Genomic DNA, 19,000 nt, shown 5'->3' with positions numbered 1-19,000 from the left:
AATCATCTGCTACAAATTGGCGGCGCCCCCTATTGACCGTTAGCTATAAAATACAAAATGGCCCCTGCTGAAAAGAAAAAAGTTGTATCCCCCCTTATTTTAGTGAGAAATGTGTGTTACACAAAAAAGCCACAAAACTATGTGGCTGTACTAGCAAATGGGCTTTGCCATTAAACACTATCTTTTTTGCCAAGAGGGCTCAACTATTTCCCTCAATGAAAAACAAATCCATTAACATGTGACCAATTACATGAAAACAGGCTGCAAGTTGTCCCTTACACAGTTCAAAACATCTTCTACCATGAAGACTCGAGAGGCAATTGAACGTTATTAACATTTATTGAACAATAGACATGATACAAAAATGCATGAATCCGTTTGGCGAACAATTTACACTTGATATAAAATGCATGAATCTGTTTGGCGAAGGTTCCCGTCTTCGCGTTGAACTCCAGGGTAGGACGGCATATCCTCCAGCGGAGATGGAGGCGGGCGTAGCCTGCCCCCTAACAGACGGGAACCACTGGTGACGGTGGACGGAGGGGTGGTGGTGGCTTCAAAGTCGGCTTAACTGGAAAGCAGAGATCAGAATGAGTGACTGATTTTTAAACAAACGTGAATGCGATCCATTGGCTGAGAGGGAACGATGCCTGAGTGATGTGTAACGGGGAAATCCCCAATCTCGCGTTGTGATTGGTTGACGATCCTGGGCAATGATGACGCATGTATGATCTGTCAAAAGGGAGATTGGATGGTTAGCCTAGTAAGTTTGACAGCCGAGAAATTCGAGTCTCCCTGGTAGAATTTACGCAAGCTCCCATTTCTACCATGAAGACTCGAGAGGCAATTGAACGTTATTAACATTTATTGAACAATAGACATGATACAAAAATGCATGAATCCGTTTGGCGAACAATTTACACTTGATATAAAATGCATGAATCTGTTTGGCGAAGGTTCCCGTCTTCGCGTTGAACTCCAGGGTAGGACGGCATATCCTCCAGCGGAGATGGAGGCGGGCGTAGCCTGCCCCAAAAATAGAGATTAGAAGTGAACTCACCTACAGCTTACAAGGAGACACCATCTGAAAGACATGAAAAGTTAGTTAGATGATTGATTGATAGACGGAAAATGAAGGACGATAGGTGATGATGATGATGATGATGATGATAATGATGACAATGATGACAATGATGACAATGATGATGGGTGATAGGTGATAGGTGATAGGTTGGAAGACGAATGATGATAGATTAAATGAGATTATAAATGATAGGGATGTTCTGAGGCTTAAGCTATGGGCGGCAGTCTAGCCGAGGCATGAAGCCTGTGATGATGGTGATGATGATAATGTCGGTATCTTTGGCTATGCAAGAAGACACGGCGCGGATGCGCTGAGAACAGAGACAGCACGGCGGTAGGTTATGCTTGAGAGATGCACCTTGGGCAGGAGAGCGCTGTGAACTTAGATTGTGACGGGAGTAGGTGGAGAGCCAGAACCGTGACCTTGGTCAGGAGAAGTGGAGGCTTAAGCTATGGGCGGCGGCCCGGCAGAGGCTGGAGCCCTGTGATGATGACTATGAAGATGATGATGATGATGCTATGTTAACGGGCGATGGCGCAGATGCTCTGAGAGCAGAGAGGCAGTAGAGCGTTATGATTTGATTGATAGATGCACCTTGGTCAGGAGAGCGCTGAAAACTTAGATTATGACAGTAGGTAGGGAGCCGGAATCGTGACCTAAGGGAGAGAGTAGAACATGGTGATGAATGAGTAAATGAATGAATGGATGAATGAATGAACGTAGGCTATAATATAATGTAATATGGTATGATAGTTGACATCACGGATAAACAACCACTGCAACTAGCCAGGCTGGTTCGATGTTACAAAATATGGAGATAACAGGCTTACGGACCACTATAAAATCAATCTGATAGATGAGAGAAGGATAGAATACAGACATGACCGGGTGACCGGAGCGATAGCCCCCCAAGAGATAGAGTGAATGCCGCCGACGCAGCAAAATACCACCGTCACCAGAAATGAGAATAGAAAACATAAAGATACAGACCAGATATAGCATGCTTCAATTACGTGATGAGGAGTGAGGCAAATGCAGGAAGCGCATGCGCCAGACGACCAACGACCCAGCGCCTTGATCGCAGTAGGGGACAGACCCCGCTTAGTGGCCGTGGTGGCCACGCCGATTCTGAACGAGCGTGCTGTATACCTCTTGGGCGAGGAATGAGAAGAAGGAAACAGAGTTAACAGAACAGAAACAGCACACTGAGCAAGATGACAAAGCGAGGAATGCCGAATGCAACACGCACATGCGTCGGACAACCGGCAGCCCATTGCCTTGAAAGCCCGCACTATGCGGGCGTCTGCCAGAGTGATGAGAGAGACAGCTTGAGACAAAGCATGAGTAGCTAACATTAAAGACAAGCACCTCGGCCAGGATAAGCAGGAAGGTCAGGTTAAAACAGAGGAGAATCGGCAGACAACTGGTAATCACGACCTAAGAGAGGGAGATAGCAGAGCTTGTAGCTGAAACAAACAATGAATAAAACACCAAGAAAACATCTCGACCAAGGAAATAATAACCCCATGTCAATTATGATAAACACCTACGCGGTGTGGCGCGGTGAATGCTTGTGCAAAGCAGGCATTGACACAGGCAGTGGGGCGGATGCCCTGGTTGGTTGAGAGAGACAACTTGCGGTAACTGCATGATTAGACTAGCAATAAAAAAAAGGGGGGCACCTTAATCAGGAGAATGCAGAAAGTGCGAGCTTACGACAGAGGAGAGTTGGAGAGCCGGTTATCGAGACCTGAGAGGGACAGAGCAGAAAGCTGAAACATCACTGAATAACGGCACCGGAACAAAAATGGCATATCAAAATAGACATAAACTCCTACTCGCTACCAGTGGGTAGCTGTGATAAGTTTGTCATGCAGGATGGATGAGGATACCGATACAAGCAGGTGACTGGCGCTAAAGTTGGGGCGACAGCCCAGTGCGATGCTGAGGCGATGGCCCATTGTGATGCCGAGTTGTGATTTTGAGCCGTGGTGTTGAGCCGTGGTGTTGAGGTGAGACAGCCCAGGGCAATGCTGAGGTGCGCCGTTAAAGCACGAGCCCTGAGGCGCCGGCCCAGGGTGATGTTGAGTCCCCGGCCCAGGGTGATGCGGAGTCCCCGGCCCAGGGTGATGCGGAGTCGCCGGCCCAGGGCGATGCGGAGTCGCCGGCCCAGGGCGATGCGGAGTCGCCGGCCCAGGGCGATGCGGAGTCGCCGGCCCAGGGTGATGCGGAGTCGCCGGCCCAGGGTGACGTCGGGGCCGATGCCCAGTCCGTCGTCGGGGCCAGAGCCCAGTCCTTCGTCGGGGCCAGAGCCCAGTCCATCGTCGGGGCCAGAGCCCAGTCCATCGTCGGGGCCAGAGCCCAGTCCATCGTCGGGGCCAGAGCCCAGTCCATCGTCGGGGCCGATGCCCAGTCCATCGTCGGGGCCGATGCCCAGTCCGACGTTGGGGCCGATGCCCAGTGCATTACGTAGCGTATGCCCTACGTGGAGCAGCAGATGCACATGTATGTGAAAGTGTACGGGAAAGCAGCAGAGACCACCATCACCAGATATGAGAAAACAAACACAATCCGACACACAGTCCGAGCGACCTGACGATTCCAATGAAGCCTAAGGGCACGAGTGGTGTACAGAGTGAGAGGGTTAGCCCATGGACGGCTATCAATGGGGTGTGATCAGAACCCTGACAGGACTCCATGGGCCGAGTTTCATGTATAATTTAATTATGATTATTAACTGTCATCATCGATTTACATTTCCACGGATATCACTCATTTATTTACTTATATTTGGACGGTGTACATGTAGCCCATTGTGATCAAAATAACTCGAAATAGACAAGGCATTGCGACAGGCTACTATGTCCCTTGATGCTCGGCGACCGGGCGCGGGCCGAAAGCCCCGCGTGATCTTTAAAAGGTACACTGTGCAGGAAATGGTCAAAAGAGGTACTGCAACTTTGCTGCTTATTGAAACTGAGCTGCCTATTGCCAAATTTGGTCTTACATGAAAGTTTACCATGTAATAAACAATATTTTCTAGTACGGTCCAAGTCTTTTTTTTGTTTTTTTTTTGAGCTAACAAAAAAAATGCTATTTTGGGAAATTCAAAAATGGCGGACCATGGAGAAGATCCCCCCTTTGATGTAAGAAAAGTGCAATTTTCCAGTCATAAGAAATACTTAGAATTTGATGGTGGGGGCAAGTAGTCATGAAAAAAAGTAACATTAGTGAAGTTGCAGCATGAATTCTGGAAATAAACAACTAAAATCACAGTGTCCCTTTAACTAAATCCAGCCCTGAATGGCTTGAAGCGGGAGTGAGGAAGCAAGGTACACTTCTATCAATACAAACTGCAGGCAGTGCGATGACATGAGGTGATGATTGGCAAGCGCGCATAGCTTAATGTGCGAGCCAGCAGTCTAGGCCTACGAACCGAAGCCATAACTCTAAAAAGTCAACGACACCGCCACTCCTGCGCCACATGGGCCAGTCCATGCAAACGAAAACGTAAAATAGCTTGTGTTGTGGGCATAGGCTACTGAGCGGAACATTGAAAATAGGCGGGTGCAAACTGATGAACGCACGACCGGAATCCACATGAATGAAAAACTGTAGGCGGTGCTACGGCCCGTAGGCTGAGGTCCTTGCAACATCGCTCCGGAACATAGGAAGTACGTTTGTAACAATACGTTTGACGATTACGAGTACATGGCTCTGCAATGTCCTCCGTCCGGTGTCGCGACAGGCAGCACGAAACACAGAAGGTTAACGTCGGGTTATGCGTGCGGGCGAGGCGCTTCGAGATATAATTAGCCCATTTAAATCTGAAGGCCTACCCCCAGTGACGTTCCAAAAAAGCCACACCAACCGGTTCATGAAATGCTCTATAATGTTGGCAAGCGAATCACCAGTCCATCCGCAGCAGAGAGGCCGACGACGACCAAGTAAATGGTGACTCGCAGTACCCATAACGCCTCCGTAAAAACCAATGTGCTGAGCAGATATGCCGGGCTAAGTGAGCGAGGCGCAACGAGAGAGCACCGCGGGCCCAGTTACTTCGAATCCGCCCTTCCCCAGCGAATGATCCAAAAGTCACTCCAATCAGTTCATGGAATTATCCCAAATGACAGCAAACGAAACGTAGGCCATCAGTCAACCAGCGCCAGACGAGACTGATATCCGAGACATTGCAACAAGCCGAGTATGAGGCATGAGAGGCGACTTGCCTGGACAACTCCCCCGCAAAAACAGTCATTCGCTGAGATAAACGTTCCTTTGGTCCGCAGGATAAGTGAAGGGAAAGCCGCCAGGTTACTCACGAATTACACCAGTTCGGGGAAATCCATCCACAGGCAGGCTAGTTCAAAAGCAAATCCACGAGCGTCGGGAAATCAGGGAGCGGCGTGCCAAGCAAATTGATTGAAGCCTTGCGAGGAAAATATTAGGCTATAAGAAAGCACCGATTGCGTGCCACGCGTTTGAGCGGTTGGAAATTCCATCCCAGCAGCGGTAAGGTGAGGATAACCAGGTAGAAAATAAACAGAATGTTTGATAACGAAAACGCCGGACAGCCACTTCAAAGTCGGCTTAACTGGAAAGCAGAGATCAGAATGAGTGACAACAACTCAACAGAATGAGTTTTAAACAAACGTGAATGCGATCCATTGGCTGAGAGGGAATGATGCATAAGCGATGTGTAACGGGGAAATCCCCAATCTCGCATTGTGATTGGTTGACAATCCTGGGCAATGATGACGCATGTATGATCTGTCAAAAGGGAGATTGGATGGTTAGCCTAGTAAGTTTGACAGCCGAGAAATTCGAGTCTCCCTGGTAGAATTTACGCAAGCTCCCATATCATACTTACCTTGAATGTGGAAGGTCCCTAAACTCAAACCAAAGTGTTCCAAGCTCTTCATGGTTTCTTAAGAAGTGTGCAGAATGTGTTTTGTGAGCCCAATTGGGATATGTGGAGTAGGCTATTGTCAGTGTGACATGAAGCATTTTTCCAAAAAGGCAAAAACGTCACATCTGAATTGTGTCATGAAACTAGCCATGCAATGTAATGCTGCCCAATACAGGAGGGCTACAGTGTGAGTGAGTGTTAGTAGTCTTAACAAAGAGATAAAAATAGGTATTTCCTTCCCAAGTGTACTGATTGCATTCGGTTCTGTAGGGAGCTGGAACTGGCGCTAAAGGGAAACGATGAGACTGACCTGTGTGTGGCTTGTGGATTTGGTAGCATCCTTAGTGGAGCGTGGAACTGCCAAATGATGATTTTGGTATGCAAGCATAGCCAGGCGTTCAGGGAATAAATATCTGTAATATTTGCGAGTACAAACACACCACCACTTCTTTTTAAATAAACTAGAATTTTATATATATATATATATATATATATATATATATATATATATATATATATATATATGTGTGTCTGTCAACTTACTAATTCCTTGTATGTTTGGTGTATTCTGTGTATATATTGTTGTATTCTGTGTATATATTGCTGTATCTTATCTCCACAGATGTGGTGTATCACACAAGGTTCACAGTCCCCAAACACTAAGGTGCATCAGCATGAGTGACCCTGGAGACAGCAGCAGAGGCCCAGTGGAGGAACCACATGAGACCTTGAGGATGAGAACAGCAACACTGCAGCTAAAGGCAGAAGGAAAGAGAATGTGGCTGTAGAAAGGTTAGTTGAAAGTTAATACAGTCAGTGAAAGAAACAGGTCCATGGTGCCAAAAGCTTGTTTATGTCTCTCACTGCAGCATTATGAAAGACCACAATCTCCTCCTATACCTTTATTGAATTTATATGAGGTTCAATTATAAGACGTGTAAATCAATCACAATGAATATAGGCCTGTGTTATACACTTTTTGACTTTCTGAGAGGAAGATTATACCGCACACTCTTGTCCATCTTGTTGAATTTTATTGAAACGACATTTCGGCCAGTGTAGCCTTTCTCAAGTTTTTACACAAACAAAGTGAAGACAACCCTTATAAAGTGTCCTCTAGTTCATATACTTTTTGACAATATGAAGTATAGCCTTCATTCAATTGTGCCATGATCACAGATTGAAGAGAAAGTGATATATTTTTAGGCATTGCTGTACCGGGTATACATGGGTTTCCCATTTGTACAGTAAACAACCCCGGCTGCGCACCCCTGCAGTGTTGCAAAATAAAAACAGCTAAAGTTGATATTGGCTCGCTGAAAAGTCGCTAGATGACGTCATGACATCACGTATGATGTTACAACGTCACGCACGACACCCTAGAAAACGTGCCCACATGCCTTCGTTCACAGTACAAATAGGCAGTGCTATCTACAGTTTGGAGATCAGAGCTAATCTGCAGCCCAGCTTAACCGTGGGAAACGCTTCTGACGGCAGCGCAGAGTTACAAATATGTTGAAAAACAATGATATTGTATTGAAAATGTGGATTTTAAAAAGTCGCTAGATGCACCAAAAAGTCGCTAGATGAGGTTTTTAGTTGCCAGGGACGTCAAAAAATCATTAAATCTACACTGCACTCCTGGCTACGCACACTTCAACCTCTGATTATTGGAAACTGCTGTCACTCAAAAAATGTGCTCACGTCGTTGGCTTCTTAACGTCTTGCCCATCCTCACAACACAAATGTTTGTAAATGGGAAACCTATGCATGTACGGTACATCAATAATTTTAGGCCTATGGCTAAAAATGTAACAGTATTTTCATACATAATGGTACATGAAGTTAGCAAAAACAGCAACAACAAGAAAAAAGAAAACGGCCCAATAGTAATGAAGTACTAAGTGAAATTATTTTCTTAATTTATTTACTATTGTTTTTCACAGAATTGTTTTCTTGATCAATGTAATCCATTTTTAGGCCTACTTTCCACATAGTAAGCGGATACTGTGCCAGAAGCACCACAGACCATTTGAACTGTTTTGCAAGACTGACCAGACTCTAGTGTGCCCAATATGCGCTCTGCAGCACTTTGGGCATGAAATAACAGACCTGGAAACAGACAAGGTATACGGATACAGTGAGAACAAAGAAATGTGATTTTTACAATTACAAAATAAAGGTTTTCTTAATCACATAATGTACTTTTATCAACAGACTATGCAAGAGAAAGAATATGGATTGACCACAATGAGAAGTAAGTGACAGGGAATACAAGTTGGGCAAAATAATGGACAAATAGTCATAATCAATCAATACAACATTTAGGCCTGAAGGACAATGCTAACCACTACTTTCATCTAGTCAATGAGACAGTACACTGATTTGTGGTACTATACAAATGTCACTTGCGCTCTAACCTTCTTGGTGCGTCCAGTCCAGGACGGTATACAATGTAGAGTAAACTGGTCCACTTTGGAAAGACTAGGCCAGGGATGACTGGAGCACTCAGATACTTTTTAGTATTTTATTGTGGTGAAAACATAATGACTGACGCTTCGACGCTGCGTCTTCTTCTTCTTCTTTGACTCTGAAGAAGACGCACACTGTGTCGAAACGTCAGTCATTATGTTTGCACCATAATAAAATACTAAAAAGTATCCCTGGCCTAGTCTTTCCGAAGTGGACCAGTTTACTCTACTTTGTACAAATGATATCGAGGCCATTTCAAGGTATTTGTGGCCCTTTTCTAGCATTATCATTGCACTTTTTGGTCATCAAACTTTAAGGAGCTGCCGCCACAGTCTCAAGTTGTTATTGCTGACATTTGAATACAAGTAGGCCTAAATAACCACAAGCAGGCCTACATAACCACAATACCAGTCATGCCATGCCAGCCACCTCTCCTCAGCTGCCCCCCAAGAAGAGAAACTTTGATAACATTTCTTAGGACAAAACTGTGCCAGCAATTACACTCTTTTATTGATTCAATGGTTTCATCAATTTACTGTCATTCACTTTAGGGGAAGACACACTTAAACAAGATCGTCAGAAATTCCCTTTTCTGAAGTAAGTATAGAAGTACAGGTAGGATTTTAGAGCCTAAAATTAAAAGAATATAATGTCCAAAATAGAATTTGACAATATGACACCTACTTCAATGCCACAACATATGTATTACTCACTTTTTAAAATCTTTTAAAGGCAATAAGCATTGCAGTGTAACTTGACTCTTGCCTAGGGTGACTAGACGTCCTGGTTTGTCCTTCAGTCACACACGATGTGTCCCGGTTTCAGACTACAAAAATCTGGTCACCCTACTCTTGCCAGATGCTGATGGAGACACTGCAGTTCAGGTCGGGCAGGCTCCTCCACAAACTGCTTGAGGAGTTCCAGACAGTACTGCCGGGGGCTTGCAGGGAGGCGTTGGGAACTCTGCAGCCGCAAGAAGTGCTGGGGTGGAGGACATCCTATCGTTTCCCCCCAGTGAAAATAAGCAATGCCATCAACGCAGAACTGCTGGGGAGTGGAGGGGTTCCGGTGTGGCAGGAGGCACTGGAGCCAAGACTCTTCACAGATTTCTGCAAGAAAGCTCTCTACGACTCCTGCGTCAAAGTGAGGCACCAGACTATATTGGGAAGAGCGGGGGCATGGAGGTGGTCGGAGCTGTTTGGGCCAGCTTTTTCTTCAAGGGCATGCTGGAGGTCCTTGTATAAGCCTCCAGTGGAGAAACGTGCTGCTGATTTACAGTGGCGCATAGTTCATGGAGCCATAGCCAGCAATAGGCACATTAACGCACCTGAATCCAGCGGTGGGGAGGGAATGCCTGTTTTGTGGGGAGGAGGAGACTGTGGACCATTTGTTTATTTTTTGCAAAAGACTGGAGGGACTCTTTTTTTGTTTACAGGGGTGGGCAAATGTGTTGCAGCTGCATCTCTCACACTGCAGTTTTGTCACTGGTCCTGCTTACAGGGTTAAGGTGAAAAGGGAAGTGTGCCTCTTCAATTTCTTAGTGGCCTCAGCCAAGTTGGCCATATGGCGAACCCGAAAAAATAGAAATCTTGGGGAGGGGACAACAGACCCCGTGGACGTTTTAAAGGGGATGGTGGGGTGTAGGGTCAAGGTGGAGTTCGCATATTACAAATTGGTGAATGATGTGGATTCTTTTTTGGGAATTTGGGGATTGGGAGGACTGTTGTGTGAGGTGGATGAGGAGGAGAGGTTGGTGTTGAGGCTGTAAGGAGGGAACGGGTTTGGTTTTGGTTTTGTTTTTGTTTTTTCTTTGCTTTGCTTAAAAAATGCTGATGTTTTGACGTCTTTGTAAAAATCTGAATCTTTGGTCCAATAAAGGACTTTTTAAACCTCAACCTCTTGCCAGATGCTCTGCCAGGCCTCTGTGGAGAAAACAATTACGTTTACCTGCTGTCAGCTTAGGCACAACTTTTATGGTACTTTTCCAAATTCAACATCCCACTTGCAAATGTGAAAAATTGAATTGTGCTTTTGCAAAATGTTGTTTGAAACTTCCATCATTAATCATGTCTTGCCTCGTGCGAGAGCAGGGACTGAGCTGGCTGTCATCAGCACTCCAGAAAGATAAGATGACATTGCCTAGAAGAGCTGTACAGTAGAATTCTAGTGCAGGTGCTCTAGCGCAGGTGCTTCTTACCTCTGCCAAGGAGGTAATGTTTTCGGTCGCGTTGGTTTGTCTGTTTGTCTGTCTGTCTGTCTGTTTGTTTGTTTGTTTGTCAGCAGCATAAATCAAAAGCGAATGAACGGATTTGGACTACACTTTGTGGAGTTGTTGATAATGACCCAAGGAACAAGTGATTCAATTCTGGAACCAGAACCAGGACTTTTTAAAGATTCTCCATTGCAGGCCTATATATCTAGACGCCCCTAGTGATCAGAAATTTAATTGCGGAGATTCCACAAAAACAAGGCAGAAAGACTTTGGGTGTAACAGTCAAATGTTCTATCAAGCAGCTTCCTTGTCGGAGCTCTGCGCTCTCTGAGTGCTTCTAAGTAAGAATGGAATGTTGAGAGTGACCGTTGAAATGGAACCCTTTATTGACAACACCCGTTCTGATTCTCTGTATGGCAGCTAATATTATGGCTTTAAAGCAGAGGGCAGAATGGTTACAGTTTCTATTTTTTAACTCGCTGTTGTTAAAAAAGTAAAAAGAATTGGCACATGTCCTTTTCACAGATTGGAGTCATATCCCAGATCTTTCTAAAAATGTTTGAATGAAGTTTATAGGTTAAACGGCTCAAAATGGACCTCTTGAGGCAGATGCGCTGACCTCTTAAGACTTCAACAATGAATAGGACGCTGCCATAGAAATTTTACAGAGCTGCCATTTCAAAAGTAATAGGTTTCATGGGTTGGAGTTATATTCCAGACCTGTCTATCAAATGGTCAACCAAGTTTCTAGGTGAAAGTGTTGACATTTTTTGATCGAAAAAGCTTCCTACACTCTGATCTGATAGAGTGGACGGAACATCTCACCTGACTTGCACAAAATCGACAAAAACGAAAAAACGACAAGGTGGACAGAAAAATCATGTATTAACATCTCCAAGCCGAGCCGGTCGTTTTAGTGTTTGAACAGTGTCTCTATCTCGAAAGGCCTAGGAGGAGATACGTTCTCAAGTTTTAAACAAGATAAGCAAGCTTAAACAGTACTTAGAGATTACTATAAGCGTGACAAGCCGCTTAATAAACAGTACTTAGAGATTACTATAAGCGTGGCAAGCCCGCTTAATAAACAGAATTTAGAGATTATTATAAGCGTGGTAAGCCCGCTTAATAAAACGTATGTCCATAAACGGCTCATGATGGCCTGCAATGACTGTGGTCGAATTTATCCACATTATTTTCCATGTAACAAACGTACTGTAGGCTAGGCCTACAAAACAAACAAGCATTAAACACGTCAACGCCATCAAACACCACTGCCACTGTGCAGCGCCTCGCCTCGCCAGCAGTCCTGATCTTAGTGCTCCTGCTATCTCACTCCAATGATGTTCTACAACCAGTTGTTCTCTTGGGAACGAATGTCTACAAAGAAGAACAAAAAAATAATTAAAAAACATGGCTAAACTCAGCATTTCATGCTATTTCACATTGACAGGAACTGCATGTTTGATCTCACATGTTACTATATGCTCTAGTGGCAATTTATACCTTTAATAACATGTTACACATAATCACATGTAATCAATTATTTGAAACGCCTGGATATTGTAGTAGGCCCTACGTAGGTGATAAATTGTGCCAGTTTTCTCTGGCAAATAGGTGTTTTAAACTATTGTATTCAGGTCGGAGATTGACCCAATTTAAGAAATGAAGTAAAACCGGATTCACGGAGGGATGTTCTTATTGTTTGCTAATGATAAAATGTGTACGTACGTTTGAAAGGGGGACCGTGAAGGCTCCTCCGGGTCTGTTATTTCATGTCCAAAGTGTTGTTTTGCAACACATATCGAGCACACTGGAGTTTGGTCAGTATTGCAAAACAGCTCAAACTGTCTGTTGTGCTCCTGACACAGCATCTGGCCCAGATCCTCCATGGGCTCCACCACCCGATGTCTCTGCAGCGCTGGAGTTGAGAAGTGCAGTTTCATATGTTCTTTACAGAACGAGGCCAGACAGGTGACACAGGTCTTGAAAGCATTTTCTGGACAGCATGAGCAAAGCACACCCTTGGATTCATCCATGGGGACACTATGGGCAAGGAATATGAGCATTCATTTCCTGGCATCAAAGCAAAATATGATCCTCCTAAGCTTTTGAAATTCTAAAACTCACTCAAGAATACAAAATTTGGTAAAATAAGCAAAATCTTATTTCAATCAATAACAAGTCACTTATTCTTTGATATTCTTATTCTTCAATTCATACAGTGGTTACTTAATTTTGTTTCACATTGGAAACTTTTCTCAAAATGCAGTTTTTAATTTGTTGGAAAATCTGAGGCTTTTTACAAAGAACAAATTTCACAATATAATTTTCATGGAATTTCCATGATATAAGACCACAGATGGCTACTCATATCCTTTTCCTTTCTTTACTCACTTCACCTGTCAAGCGCCAATAGGCACCTACAGGCTACAGCCGCCTGGGCCAGCCTGTTAAAAGTGCGACGCAACATAGCCTACACTCAGAGCATTAGTCTGCGCCAGCCAGGCAACCAGTCCAGTAGAGATAGGCAATCTATTGTGCAATGCACAGATTTTGCAAAATGCTTAGTTGACAGCAATATCTAACCAGCAGCCGTCTCGCCAAATCGCCGTTCATTTTATGCATCCAAAGTTTTCCGTTGGACTGTAGAAACCGAACGTGACCAAAGGCAGATTGACGCATTGCACTTGAAACCCATGCGCTGACATTAGAAGTCCGATTGATATTCATTTCGTACCAAGGGTAAAACTCCTAGTGATTTTATATGAACAAGACAATCTCTTGCCCTAACCATTATTCTGTGTTGTTGCATCGTTGCGAGGCATATCGTCAAAGGCACCGCTTGTCAAAGGCGCCGCTTTCTCGCGCACACACAGATGACCATTGATTGGCTGATGACAGCATCCAAAACTTAGCCTACAGGTTGTTCGTGAAATCGCCCTTCATTTCTTTATTTTCTAGTGATGTTGTCGGCTGACCAGAGAGAACGACCAAAGCTTTCCTGATGAGACTGTAAAACAAAACACAAATAAAAGCAGAGCCGTGATTGACATGTGTTTTTCCCCTTGCACTGTCGTCCGCATCGCGTTGACATTGACAGTTGATAGACGTGCGGTGCAACAGTCATAACGAAACAAGCATCTGCAAATTTGATATGGACAACACAATAACCCATTCATTATTGAGTTTTGTGGCATTGTTGTGAAGCATAATGACCGCATTCAGGTTAAGTTAAAAAAAAAAAAGTTTTTGTTTTTTTTAACAGTGTGCGGAAATAAGACGACCCCCCCTTTTAGAGTACTATTTTTATAACAAAAACCACGTCTTATATTCGGGCCAATACGGGTATTAAGATACATTCCCATAAATGATTCACCAGTATGTACCTCGTGCTTTGAAGCTCCCCTGCAAACTGAGGAGGGATGAACCTGGAGGACCAATCACTTTTCATGGACGTCACACTGGGCACTGGAGAAGACCCTTCATCATAACTGCTGTATGGGAAGCAGCCATGAGTAGGTATTGCAACATGCTGCCCATTGCAACTATTCCCAAATTTGATCATTTTTTCATGAATATTTTCTAATCAATGAACTAATATTTACTATGGATTTATTACTATGGATATATATATTATATATGTATATGTATATATATATATTAGTAGGCCTATATATACCATATATACTATGGATTTATTAAAATGTGCATTCATTTCTCAGCATGACAAGCATTCATGCAAAATCTGATTTTTTTTAATGATAAAACTCACTGAATGATGGGGGCCTCGTCAGCGACCATAATCATGACAATCATTTTACTAAAGAAATGAACAGCATTCATAGCGTGCTTTCTATACGCTTACATCTCTGCAGTAGCCTACTTTTAAATGTTTTTGAAAAAAAAAACTAGGCTATTCCAACTAAAACCAGGCTAAACAGGACCTGGATGAATGCTAATTTTCACAGACATCTACAATATGTATGTATAGCCTACCTTGTGCTTTGAAGCTCCCCTTCCATCTGAAGAGAGTGTTGCTCGGACTCATCAGTTTTCATGGATATTTCACTAAACCCCGAAGACGATGACCTGTCATCATGGCTTCTGTTGGAAACAGCCTGGTTTTAGCAATAACATGGATCAAAAATGAATTACTTAATTGTGATATTGCTGTAAAAACGAGATTTAATTGAATGCTCAATTGAGGGGGCCTAAGAGGGGCTTTTGTCATTTGCAAATGAGAGGCTCAATGTGGTCGCTGCTCAATGTGTTCGAGGTTCAACGTTTGACCATGATCCGTTGAGCAGGCTTCAATGTTGTGATTGCTAAGTGAAGTGGGTGACATTACTCAACTTGTGCGTTTCCTACTGCGTATCATTCCCCACTGTTCAGTTTTATGCATTTGAGATTCCAGCTTAATTTTGTCTTCAGTTACGTAATTCCATGTTACCAACATTTGGATGACAATTTCCCGCCAGGTTGGTGGGGGGAGTAATCAACCAGTGCTCTCCCCCATCATCCTCCCTGACTGAGGTACCCTGAGCATGGTACCGTCCCACCGCATGGGGCGCCACTGAGGGCTGCCCCCTTGCACGGGTGAGGCATAAATGCAATTTCGTTGTGTGCAGTGTGCAGTGTTCACTTGTGTGCTGTGGAGTGCTGTGTCACAATGACAATGGGAGTTGGAGTTTCCCAATGGGCTTTCACTTTCACTTTAAATTTCAGGCAATTGGTAGCCTATATTAAAACATACAATTCTAACAATGTGTACATATTCATTCTGTATTCTTTCAACTCACATCTCTCCAACCACATTCTCCTTCAGCTTTCCCATGATTGCAGTATCACTGCTGTCATCCCCATAACCCAGATGTGGTGTCTCCACTGGGCCTCTGCTGCCATCTCCAGGGTCACTCATGCTGATATTCCTCTATGGTATGAAAACAGTTGAACCATGTATGGTTTTTTTTCTAGAAAAAAATGGTCCGAAATATTCTGTTCATATTCATAACCAGGGTCCTAAATTAAGTTTTTTCACCGACTAATGGGTCAAAGTGGGTAGTAAGTTGGTCTTTTCTACCAACTGAAATTTCACCAGCATTTGGCCTAGTGGTTGGTGTTAGTGAACGGCTTATGTGAACGTTCTAAACTACTTAATGTAGGCCTAATCAGTTTGAATATTTAAGACGCTTATATTTAAGGAGATTATTTGACTTTTTACTATAGGCCTAATCGGATTTTGAAAAGTGCCCATAAACAAGGCTATTCGATTATCAGTCTGCCATCTTCATGTCTTACAGACAAATATACAGTGTATATGGAAATGATATATAAAATTCCTACACAATTATTACAAGTTGTATATGAATTCTGAAAGATTTTGAGTGGGTAGTTGCCAATGGGATATTGTATTGGAGACAACAAAGTAGCTAACATAGTAAGCAACTATCGTTTCGAGAAATGCACCCCTGATTAGGTTTAAGATGTTTGCCGTTGCCGTTGACAGTAGGCCTTTGTCTGACCAAAAATCACATACCCATGACATGACAATGAAATGTACAGATGATATGTAGGCCTACCTATGAACCTTTACATCCAAAATTCAAACAGAAAATGTATATGTATGAATTAACATATAAAATTAATATATATTTGACACTGAAAAATAGAATTAAAAACTAGGCTAGTATAAACATTATATGAAGCATACAAGAAAACCTATTGTTTCATACCCATTATCTGTAAATGCCATGTACAATTTGTACTTTATTCATACTACCGTAGTTTCGCCTAATTGGTGTATGAGGAAACATCAATAGGGACAACTTTCAGGAGTAAACCACACGTCATGGATATAGTCATGGGTGAGCGGTTAGGGCATCAGACTTGTAGCCAAGAATGCCGGTTCGAATCCCGACCTGCCAGGTTGGTGGGGAAAATAATTAACCAGTGCTCTCCCCCATCCTCCTCCATGACTCAGGGACAGGGACGTGCACAGGAATCTCAAAGGGCAGTTGCTCTAACCTGAAGAAAGGGCAACCCCCCCCCCCCAAAAAAAAAACCCATCAACAATGAGCGGCCTTCAGAATTTTTAGGAAACTGCACCATGGGTATAATTATTTTTAGTAGTAGTAGTAGTAGAAGTAGTATATTGTTGTCATAATTATTAATATTACTTTATTGTATAGTATCCTGAATATGCGTTCCATATGATATAACATGCTAGTTTTTAAACATGTAGGCCTACCTATTAATCATATCAGAGATGATGAGCCTTATGCCCACCTGCCCTAAATGTCTCCTGATCCACATTTCCTCCTGTGTGGTATGTGGCGGCCCCTAAATTAAATGAAATTATGAGAAAAAGCCTTGATAGTTTTTAAACCTGTATCAGTCACAGAGATGATCAGTCTTATGCCTACCTGCCCTATGTGCAGAGGTCTGTGGCTCTGAGTCATCCTCATCTTAAATGAAATGAAATGATGAGTAAATTAATAGGCTAAATATGAGGATGCTTAATCAATTAACCCACTGTCATCTTTATAATCCTTGTAGCAGCCAAAGTAGACTTTAAGTTATAATAAATAGAAATAGTTTAAAAATGGTTAAAAAAGATCATTTAATTTGAATTTGACATTTAATTAATAGGCATATTCCATGATTAAAATGATGAGTATTATATAGGAAAGCTAAAACAATAAGAATTCACAGGTTCAGGTCATTTGTTGAGCCTTTTGTATCCTATATTAAAAATGTGTACTGTCGCTTTAAGAATTGACGAGCCGGCTTTCATTTCAGATCGCAAAGAACCGTGGCGTGGGAGCACCAGTACTTATATGTTGCTCTGAAGCTCCGAGCTTCTCGCAGACTTTATAACCTTTTATTTTCATTACAGATATTTTAGTTAGTTCATGCACATTTTGTAGGCCTATGTCTTGAGAAGAACAGTAAACGTCAGTTATCACGTGGAGTGGATTTATTTCAATTACATGGACATTGACAGTGGAAACAGTATCTTTGGGTCGGAGTATATATCAGCGTAAGAAAAAGCACTTTCCTAGCGGTCTCACCAAGATCAAACCTCTACAATCCTGAAAAAGATTATCTGCCTCACCTGCACCTGTTCATTTTTTTCGCAGCCAACTCTGCAGAGATGTGCTTTAGCTAGCCTACCCCCTTAAGTTCTCTCTTGCTTGATAAAACGACATGTCATCTGCATGTTTCTTAGTTGGGTTAGCCTTCCACAAAACAACCTGAGCCATGTAAAACGTTGACTGCAAGCTAGCTGGCTGTCGTTTTTCCCCAATATCTGAACGTGGCACACCCTGGCTGTCAGATTATTTAGGATCACTAAACGTCCTAAACTCGAGATCGGCTTTAAGAGACATTAATTGTGATCACGTAGTTTAATACTGTGTAGTCTGCTGTGTTACAAGCTCACCTCAGACCGTCAGGGCAGTCGCTCTACTCCCACGACATCTTCGACATATTTTGCGTCTCTGCCCTGGTCGCATGCATGCTTGTTCCCCCCTCCCTCCCATGTAGAGCTGCGCGTGTCCCCCGCAACGCGCATGCTGCCCCTCCCTTTGCCTATCTCTCGAGGTGCAGGTGAATCTGAATTTGAAAACTTAATTTAGGAAGCTTCAATCAAAAATACGAATTGCAAAGCAAATCAGTTGAAACATGAAATCTTAGCCTATTTTTCCGAGGCATATCTACAGCTGGCTGTCGGGTTTTTTTGCTACCTAAACGTGGCGCTGGCTGGCTGTCAGATGTATGATAACTAAAAGTTCTAAACTCAACATTGTATTAGAGAGCTTGATTGTGAGCATATTTTGTACCCTAATATGTAGACTGTGTGTAGGGCTCTAGCCGACACCCAGGCATCTTCAAAATCTTTCGTGTGTCTCATACGCTCAAGCGCCTGTCGCGTGCCTTCTCCCTCCCCACCGGAGTTGTTGCGTAGCCTACCTACCTCACATCGCTCGTGCCCATTCTCGACGGGTCTGATGAATTTGTATGACTGACTTAAGTCTTTATTGTACAAAACTTCAATCAAAATTATGAATTATAAAGAAATCAAATGATATTGAAATATGAAATTATAATTGCCATATTATTTTCCCCTCCCTTGGAAGGGCAATATCAGCCAATGTGGGCAAAAGGGCCGTTGCTCGGGCACCGTGGGCAACTATGCTGTGCACGTGCCTGCTCAGGGACCCTGAGCATGATACTGTCCTGCTGTGCTTCTCCCTTGGGGAGCCAATGGGGACTGCCCCCATTCAAGTATCACTTGAATAATATCACTTTGCTTTTAATTTCA

General features: G+C 43.3%; 1 long non-coding RNA gene across 1 annotated transcript; it reads right to left on the bottom strand.

The window, feature by feature from the left end:
• Nucleotides 1-320: 320 nt before the first annotated feature.
• On the bottom strand, nt 321-3,304 carry LOC134442711 (uncharacterized). The gene is made up of 2 exons (XR_010033449.1): nt 2,453-3,304; nt 321-2,235 (listed from the first exon to the last, which is right to left on the bottom strand). It is a non-coding gene; the product is annotated as an uncharacterized LOC134442711 (long non-coding RNA).
• Between the last annotated feature and the right edge of the window lie 15,696 nt (nt 3,305-19,000).

This window comes from Engraulis encrasicolus, unplaced genomic scaffold, assembly GCF_034702125.1.
Source record: "Engraulis encrasicolus isolate BLACKSEA-1 unplaced genomic scaffold, IST_EnEncr_1.0 scaffold_223_np1212, whole genome shotgun sequence".
NCBI lineage: Eukaryota > Metazoa > Chordata > Actinopteri > Clupeiformes > Engraulidae > Engraulis > Engraulis encrasicolus.
Note: the sequence above shows the minus strand (reverse complement) of the source record. Positions and strands in the feature narration are given on the sequence as shown.